Source organism: Phyllostomus discolor, chromosome 4, assembly GCF_004126475.2.
Source record: "Phyllostomus discolor isolate MPI-MPIP mPhyDis1 chromosome 4, mPhyDis1.pri.v3, whole genome shotgun sequence".
Lineage (NCBI taxonomy): Eukaryota > Metazoa > Chordata > Mammalia > Chiroptera > Phyllostomidae > Phyllostomus > Phyllostomus discolor.
This window is the reverse complement of record NC_040906.2, coordinates 42,325,771-42,335,640: the sequence shown is the minus strand read 5'-3', so window position 1 is coordinate 42,335,640 and position 9,870 is coordinate 42,325,771. Positions and strand designations below refer to the sequence as shown.

At 38.2% G+C, this 9,870-nt stretch overlaps 1 protein-coding gene across 1 annotated transcript in view; it reads left to right on the top strand.

Annotated features, from left to right (window-relative positions):
- The first annotated feature begins 3,239 nt into the window (after nt 1–3,239).
- The window catches only part of DNAJC10 (DnaJ heat shock protein family (Hsp40) member C10), a 53,949-nt gene continuing 47,318 nt past the window's right edge, over nt 3,240–9,870 (top strand). The window contains exon 1 of the mRNA XM_036023217.1: nt 3,240–3,250. The gene's annotated coding sequence lies outside the window, so the exon portion shown is untranslated. The remainder of the gene's footprint in view (nt 3,251–9,870) is intronic.

The following is a 9,870-nucleotide window of genomic DNA, read 5'->3' as shown; positions in this document are numbered from 1 at the left end:
TTCTTATTGGCATATTCTTATTGGTTTTCATTATAGAAAATCTTTCTTTCCTGATATGAATGCTTTGTTTACTCCCTGCTCTGTTTAGTTATATTTTATTTCACCCTAGATTTTAATGTCTTTATTTTTTAAACCTGCGTCCAAATGACTGCAAGTGTTACATTTGTCTGAAACTACCTGTTGGCTTTTAGTCTCGTGATTCTAGGTCAGTTTTCAAAGACAGGACAGAGAAGATGTGATCTGTCAAGTGTTATCGAAGAACAGAACATTTATTCCCACAAAAGTAACTGACTGAGCCATGGCCAGGTGGCTCAATTGGTTGGAGTGTCATCCTGTACACCAAAAGGTTGCAGGTTCGATTTCCAGTCAGGGCACATACCTAGGTTGCAATTTCAATGCCCTGTCAGGGTGCATACAGGAGGAAACCGATCAACATTTCTCTTTCACATAGATGTTTCTCCCCCCGCCCCCACCCGGCTTCCTCTCTCTCTGAAATCAATAAAAACATATCCTTGGGTGAGGATTTTAAAAAAATAACTGACTGAGACAACACTCACGAGACCAGTTTTAATTATTGTTTGATGGTCCCTATATTTTATGTTAACACTCTTTTAAAGACTATAAATAAATAAAAATATAAACTAAGGAAGGCTCAGCTAATTTTCAGGCTCTAGATTCTAGGTTTCTCTACAGGAACCAATACAAAATTAAAGTTAAAATTGTGAGAGAAACCTTAGCATATGTGATAAGCAATAATTTATGCATACAAATATGCACTGGATACAATCTGCAAAGCACTGTGCTGCTTTTAGTGAAGGACGTGGAGATGAAAGGTAGACTCCCTGTCCTTACGAGTTTGCACTCTAGTGAGGGAAAAGAGAAATGTACCCAAGTTTGTAGAGGGTGCACATCATGAGAGGTCTGCGATGAATTAACAGATGCGATCAGAGAAAACAGAGGCACATTGTTTCATTTTTCGTGGTTATAAAAGCTATTTTAAAAGGTATTTTAAATAAGAAAATATGCAAATATTTTATTGAACTAGAAAAATAATATTATCTTAGAACAATATAATACTTTTTAAAGTTCTTAAAGTTCCTATTTTGTTCATTATTTATATCTCTCTTCACTTGTGTGCCATATTAATGATGTTTGCCTGGAGTCAATCTGTTAGCAAAGTGGCTGGTGTTGCTCCCTCTCATCACTGTTGACATGACTGGTAGCAATTCAAGTCTTTTCCTGTTAGAAATGAAATTAGTAAATAAGTGACATAATAGTTCAGATCTGTGTAAATTATTCACTTTCTTGTGATCTTTCAGAAAGGAAAGTCACACAAAGTACTTTCTAAAAGGAGAACCATTATTTTTTAAATTTTTGAGTTATAATGGCAAATAGAGATGAAAGTTAATGATATGAAACAGTTCATGTAGTTTAGGTTGATTGCTAGAGTATACCTGAACCAGCCGAATTGTTCCAGAGAGACTAATGGAAGCAAGACAGAATATCTTTTCAGGGCAGAGTGTGGGTAAGTAGTTGAAGGTGTATGTTTCATGTTAGGTTAAAAGTCCTACTTGGGATTTGATCTTTATTTCTAAGAAGCCCTCAGTCCTCAGTGGCAATGTATGTTTAAATTCCTCTTATATTAATTCCAACTTACATGCTGGAAAAGCAGGCCTATTTTCACTCATTAATTTTCATGGCCCTTGAAAGGTCAGTGACTCCCCATGTTAAGACACACCTGATTATAATGCTTTTATGAACTGAGGGAACAGAAATTCTGGTTCTGATCAGGGAAGTGAAATAATAGGAGAGGAAAGAAGAATCATCAAACAGCTAGGCAGCACTGAACTCATGTTGGATCAGCTTTTAAGACTCCCACACAAGGGACAGGCCCCCAAGGCACCTGGCTCTTGAGGGCCAACAGGGCTATTGTCCACGGCACCCATGGGACTCTGGCAAACAAAGAAGCAGTTCCTAAAGGGTGCATGAACACATGCCACAGCTGTCCCCTCAGGTTCAGTGCACTGGTAGTAGGCAAAGGCATCCATTTCTCATGGCTCACTCCAGTAAGACAAGGTTGCCAGTATCTCTCTGGAAAGTGCTGTATGAATGCCTGAAACCTCATCATTTCCAGCTGCTCTTGAAAAATGGGAGCCCTAAACACTTGGCTGTGACGGCCAGCATGGCTTGCTCTTGTCCTGGTTATCCCCACAGGGCTCAACACAGAAAGAACAGGCAAAAGCATTCATCTCCCAATCTTGCCCTGAAAGAGGTCTGATTGCAGACTTTAGAAGCTCCTGTCTGAGGATGCAATTTCTAATTTAACACGCATCTAGAGCGAGGCTGCAATCCTCCAGAGACCCAGGAAACCAGTGGGCACTTCCCTACTTTCTCCATGTGGCTCATTCCAACAATAGAATCAAATCTCCAGTTTTCCTGAAATTTATTCACACACCTAGGACCCCAATTTTTATGGATGCCACCCAAATGCCAGGCCCCCAAATCGCCTAGTTCTGATAGCTAACTGGCTTGAATTCACAAGTCCCACAATACTATAGCAAAAAAAAAAAAAAAAAAAAAAAAAAAGGCAGAGGGGAGGGATCAGATTTAATTGGTGCAGAAGGAATTCTGACAACAGAGGCAGTGTACCCATTCTTCTAAAACACAGATCATTCTCCAGGTTAGGTCATATGCTGTGCCACAAAACAAGTTTAACAAATTTAAGAAGATTGAAATCACATCAAGCATCTTTTATAACCACCATGATATAAAACTAGAAATCAATTACGAGAATAAAACTGGAAAATTCACAAATATGTGAAGATTAAAAACATGTTGTTGAACAACCAGTAAACTGGGTCAAAGAAGAAATTTAAAAAAGACCTTGGAAAAATGAAAATGGAAACACAAAATACCAAAACATATGGGATACTTCAAAAGCAGTTCTCAGAGGAAAGATACAGCAGTAAACACCTACATTACAAAAAAAAATCTCAAATAAACAACCTAACTTCACACCTCAAAGAACTGGGGAAAAAAACTAATCCCAAAGTTAGAAGAAAAGTAATAACAAAGATCAGAGTGAAAATAAATAAAATTGAGACTGTGAAGCTTAATGAAACTAAGAGCTAATTTTTGACAAGATAAAATATAAAAGCTGATAGCTAAACTTGCCAAGAAAATGAGAAAGAGGACTCAAATAAAACTGTAAACAAAAATAAAGACATTGCACTAACACAGCAATACAAAGGTTCATAAGAGACTATTATAAACCATCACATGTGAACAAAGTAAATAACCTAGAAATGGACAAATTCCTAGAAACATACAACCTACCCAAATCACGTAAAAATAAAAAGCCTGAACAGACCCATCACTAATAGTAAGAAGATTGACTTGGTAATCAAAAACCCATCAACAAAGGAAAGCCCAGGACCAGTGGGCTTTACAGGTGAATTCTACCACACATTCTAAGATGAATTAATACCAATCCTTCTCAAACTCTTCCAAAAAACTAAAAAGAAGGAAACATATCCAAACTCATTTTACAAGGCCAGCACTAATCTAATACAAAAGCCAGATATGGACACTATAAGAGAGGAAAATTACAACCCAATATTCTGGTAAACATAGACACACAAATATTCAACAAAATATTAACAAACCAAATTCAACAGTATATTAAAATGACCATACACCGTGATCAAGTGGGGTTTTCCCCTGGGATACATGGATGTTTCAACTTATGCAAATCAATGAATTAAATATACCGCATTAACAAAATAAAAGATAAAAATCACATGATCACAATAGATACCGAGAAAACATTTGACAAAATTCTATATCCTTTTGTGATAAAAACTCAGCAAACTGGGTTTATGTTCTATATTATGGTATATGTTCTATAGAAAGAACATATACCTCAGCATAATATAGACCATAAATGACAAACACAGAACTAACATCATACTTAATGGTGAAAAGCTGGGAGATTTTTCTCTAAAATCAGGAATAAGATGAGACTGCCCAGTCTCACACTTTTATTCAGCATAGTATTAGAAGTCCTAATGAGAGCAATTAAGCAACAGAACAAATTGAAAACCATTGAAATTTGAAAAAAGTAAAATTGTCTTTATTTTCAGATGACAAGATAGTGTATATAGAAAACCCTAATGTATTAGCTTAAAAACAGACACATAGATCAATGGAAAAGAGAGCCCAGAAATAAACCCATGCATATATGGTCAATTAATTTATGACACAGAAACCAAGAATATACAATGGAGAAAGGACAGTCTCTCCTTTGGGAACACTGGACTGCCACATACAACAGAATAAAATTCAACTACTACCTTACACCATACACAAAAGTTAACTCAAAATGGGTTAAAGACTTGAACATAAAGACCTGAAACCATAAGACTCCTAGAAGAAAGCTTAAAATGTAAGGTTCTTTGACATTGTTCTTGGACATGATTTTTGGGGTGACACCAAAAGCACAGGTAACAAAAGCAAAAATAAGCACATGACACTATAGCATACTAAAAAGGAAGTTTAACATCAATAATCATCAGGGAAATGCAAATCAAAACCACTATGAGATATTACCTCATTCTTGTCAGGATGTCTGTTATTAAAAAGACAAGACATAAGTGTTGGTGAGGACATGGAGGAAAGGGGACCTTTGTGCACTGTTGGTGGCAGTGTAACTTGGTACAACCACTATGAAAAACAGTATGGAGGTTCCTCAAAAATATGTGAAGATTAATGACAAATAAAACTACCGTATGATCCAGCAACCCCTAGAAACCATACCTCCTATACCTCCATTTTTAGGTATAGACCCTAAGGAAGTGGATCATTATCTCAAAAAGATATCTGCACTCCTGAGTTCACTGTAGCATTATTCACATAGCCCTGGTACAGAAACAACTTAGGTGTTTGTCAACAGATAAATGTATAAAAAAAATGTGGTGTGTGTATCATGGAATGTTGTGTGTACAGTGGAATATTATGCAGTCTTTAAAAAGGAAACTCTGCCATTTGCAAATACATAGATGACCTGGAAACACTTATACTAAGTGGCATAAGCCATACACAGGAAGACAATCGTGCTGATCCACTATATTGATGTGGAACAGATATGCAGAATGTACCACACCTTGCTAAGGCAAACATAAGTGAGAGAATTGGAGATAAATTTTAGCAGCCTGCTACACTGGTAAAATTTCTTGATTCCAGGTGTCTAGAACATGTTTGAATATCTCTTTTGAAGTGGTATAATGGTATGTGTTGCTGCATCAGTGAAGGAAGATGTTCAACATTTGGTGGCCTCTTGCATTTTGAAGGCAATGTCTGCAATATTTACATGGGCTACTACAGCTCAGTTATCCAGTAATTCATGAGACTGGCCATTGTTAGATGGACCTGGATGAATTAAGAAAGGGACTGAAATAAGTAGATCTAAGCTGTGATGCAAACAGTTCACAAATGGACCTTATGACCAGCAGACCCAACGATACTGAAATGCCATTGGCAGACAGAGCTGTTATCAGATCCACCAAGTCATAAATCAATTTCTCTGGGACCTAGGACTTCCCCTCATGCCACCATGTTCTCCTATCTTTTATAGAGATAAGAATGTGTTTATAAGAATGACAAGTCTAGTGGCCACACAACAGAGTGGACTGTCTCTGGACAGTCCAAAAGGAAACATCATACCTCCAATGCTTTAGCTGTGCATGTGAGTATCTGCACTGGACAGCCAATTCCTCTGCTTTAATACATGAATGATCAGATGATTTTGGGTCACAGTAGGGTAGGATTGGTTAGCAACTACCCAGAGGACACCTACCTTATTAGAGAAGCCATTTTATTATTGACATGTCATAGAAGAGGATATAATTTTTGGTTCCTCCTTGTTTTCATCTTCCTAATGGCCTGGCCCTCTCCTAGTAGTTCCTTTATCTCACACACTAAGCTCTCAGTCTGGCTATTGTAAGAAAGGGCCTCTACATCCTAATTTTTGTGTCATAGAACATAGTTAGGAATACTTTCAGATTACTCCATTTGGTCCCTTTGTACAAATGCCATAACTGCCATGGCCTCTCAAGAAGCAGCCTCATTATGGAGGCCTACCCAGCAGTTCTTTCAGTTCCCTAGGTCTGGTATCAGGTTACCACCTTCATGGGAGCAGGGGGGCGGGCTGGGATCATAAGGGCCACATAGTTTAAACTTCTCCCTCTTCTTGCTACATGGTGCCCTGACAACATCACCTCATTGTAGCAACATACATTGCTCACAGTTTTTTGAGGTTCTAGGAAGTGAATTAGGGAAATGGTCCATTCAGTGGTCCTTACCTTATCTAAATCTTTTCATGTTCCACCCATCAGAATATCCAACCAGTAGTTTTCACCCTCAGTTCCAGTTCACCTTTCCCCTTCTGCCTCACCTCCTGTGCAACTCCCTCTCAGGCCTTAACAGCAGCCATGGAATATTGGCAGTCTGTATCTCCCTGGGTTTTGACATTCTCAGCAAATTTACTGCTTAAGCAACTTGGGACTTCAAAGTACCAGTTTTTGCAACCAGCTGATTTTTATCCATGCCAATCCTTGAAGCTAGTCATACTGCCTTATCTGGGCTTTTCCCATTTCCAGAGTAGGTCTTATCTCTGTGGTACCTAGTTATGCTGGGCCAGATTCCCTGTTTTTTTTTGTGCCAATTGTAGAGTGAACAATGTCAAACGATCAGACATCAAACAGACCAAGCTTGTGATAAAACTCCTGAGAATGAAATGCTAGGTGAAAGAAGTACTACTCCATGGCCTGTTTCACCCTGGGCTAGGACCCAGGCATCTGGAAGGTCAAACATTGGCTCAGAAAAAGCATTCTGGCCCTGTACTGAGAAGGTTTTGTTTTGTTTTGTTTTCATTTTATTTTAATTGTTGTTCAAGTTTTCTGGCTTTTACTCCCATCCCCACCTACCCCTCTAGCCCTCTCCACCTCCCTCCCATTTCCACCCTCCCCCACCCACTAGTTTTTGTCTCCTTTATACTTGTTCCTGCAAACCCTTCCCCTGTTCCCCTGAAATTCCCTCCCCTCTCCCCTCTGGACACTGTCAACCTGTTCTCTATTTCAGTGGCTTTGGTTATATTTTGCTTGTTTCTTTGTTTTGTTGTTTAGGTTCCTGTTAAAGGTGAGATCGTATGGTATTTGTCTTTCACCGTCTGGCTTATTTCACTTAGCATAATGCTTTCCAGCTCCATCCATGCGGTTGCAAAAGGTAGGAGATCCTCCTTTCTTTCTGCTGCATAGAATTCCATTGTGTAAATGTACCATAGTTTTTTGATCCATTCATTTACTAATGGGCACCTAGGTTACTTCCAACACTTGGCTATTGTAAATTGTGCTGCTATGTGGGTACATAGGTTCTTTTGATAGGAAAAACACCAGCACCTCTCTGTCATGACCAGGGCTCTGGATCTAAGCCTTGTGGTTGCAGATGTTGGATCAGTGGCTTGGTCTATCACCTAAGAATTCTTCCAGCATTGGGATCCTTAAGCACTCAGCTGTAGCTGATTTCCATGGAGCTCAGCAAAAGTCTCACTCCTTTCTGAGAGAGGACAGCCTGCAAGGAATGTCTCAGACAACTTTATTATAAACTTTCACCCGATTTATTCCTTTGCATATTTTCAACATACAAATTTCAAGTTTTTTCATAATGCATAGATCTTCTATTTACTGGATCTATTGGCTCCATCAAAAATAGTAAGTTCTTAAATGATGAGAATGGCCCACTGTGCCTGAGCTCTAAAAACAATGTTATTTGTGATAAACATCTACTTTTCTTCTAGGAGTCTAGAATTTTGGTGCCTGCCAAGCAGAGGATACCTAATGTCCAGCTTCCAGTAAAAACCTTAGCAACTTGGTCCCTAATAGCTTCCCTTGTACACAACCCTTTGCACATGTTGTTAAAATTCCAACAATGAGTTGTGTTTCCTCTGTGACTGCACTGGGATTAGATGCTTAGAAGCTCCCTCCTGATTCCCTCCAGACTCTGTCCATGCACCTTTTCCCTTTGCTGACATTGCTTCCTATTTTCTCCCTGTAATAAATCTTAGCCATCAGCCCAATTATATTCTTAGCCTGATGGGTCATTCTAGTGAACATCAAATCTGGGGATGATTTTGGGAACACCAGACACAGGGGTCAACCTGTATAGTTACCCTAAATGCAGTGCCCCTACTAACCAACCAACAGCTCCAACAGCCTCATTCCTGTGTCATTCTGTTCTTTCGTTTCAAACATCCAGAGCCATTCTCACGTTTTGCAGCATCCTTCCTTGTGTGCTGCTCAGTGATTTCTTTTCTCAGTTCAACACTTTGTCCTCCACATTTCAGGGTTGCTTCAAAATTTCTAGTCCGCTGAGGGCACTTGTGGTTCTGCAACAATGATGTGAATTTGTTTTTCAAAGAATAAATCTCTCTGTCACCTGTAAAAATGTGGGATGTGGGTACCCTTGCAGGCACATTTTATCAATTGATAATCTGATCTCCTGGTCTTCTGTTGTTCACCAGGTAAAATGGAAAGAAAAAATATTTCACTAGGACTGCCCACTCATATTTGCTTTTTGTTTGCTATCAATTCATCTTAGCAAATATTTATTTAGGAATCAGTGACAAGACAATGTACACAAAATATATATACATATTTACATGTACATACACATGTATTTGTGTGTATGCATTGCCATGTCTGCTTGGTTTTGACTTTTGTTAGTTTGTGTTTAATTACCATATAACATTATAAACAACATATACTGTCAAAATAATTGAATGTAAGGAAATAAGCACAAAAGAAAGGTCAGTTACAGCTAGAGGTTGACCTGCCTATTGGAGATAAAAATATAAAATTACTTACAAAAAACTGCAAATTCGACTGAACTTACCACATATGTTGAATGTCAGTTCCACCGGTTAGTTTTGTAGAATATTTAAGATATCATCCAATTTGTCTTTACAAGTGAGGTTTGGTCCAAAAAATATTACAATATGCCCCCTCCCAAATCTAGCTCTTTGTGATAGGTAACTATGTTATTATAAAAACACTATGAAAATAGCATCTATCTGAGCTTAAATAAACGCTGTCAAAAATATTTCGATGAACTGATTGCAGTGTTCCTTACGGACTCCATATCCAGACTGCCCAGTCAGGAATCAGAATTTCACCATTACTAACTGTGCAGCACTGGGCTCAGAGCTCACACTCTCACCCTCCGTTCCCTCATCTGTAAAACTGACACAATAAATGTACTTCACAGAGTTGTTATGACAACTGAATATGTTAATGTGAGTAATGTGCTTGATGTAGTGCCTGAGAATATAAAGCATATGTAAATTTTAGTTATTATGATTATCATTTCCCAATGGCTAAGAAAACAGATTATATTCCACTTCAACCATTTACATTTGAGTGTCTTTAGGCAAGTCACACTCATTAACCTTCCTGGGCCTTGGTTATATCCCCTACAAATTTAAGAGACTTCAAAGTTTCTACCTGGTTCTATAATAATTCCAAGTCTGTTAAGGAATTCTTTTTTTTTTATTTAGAAACACTCAGAATCAGATGTCTTCTGATTCTTTGAGCACGTAAGCCCAACATCCAGTCTCTATGCAACATTGTTTAAATCACTCATTCAACAGGATATTACTACGTGTGTGTGTTTTTCATGCCTCTCCCCAAGGCCAGACAATAATGACTTTAGGAACAAAAGGCTATTCTTTTCTCTCTGCACGTAATAAATATTGATTCTTCATTTCATCATGTATCGAATAGATGGCAAGTATGTTCTAACTAGGCATTGAGGAAAAAA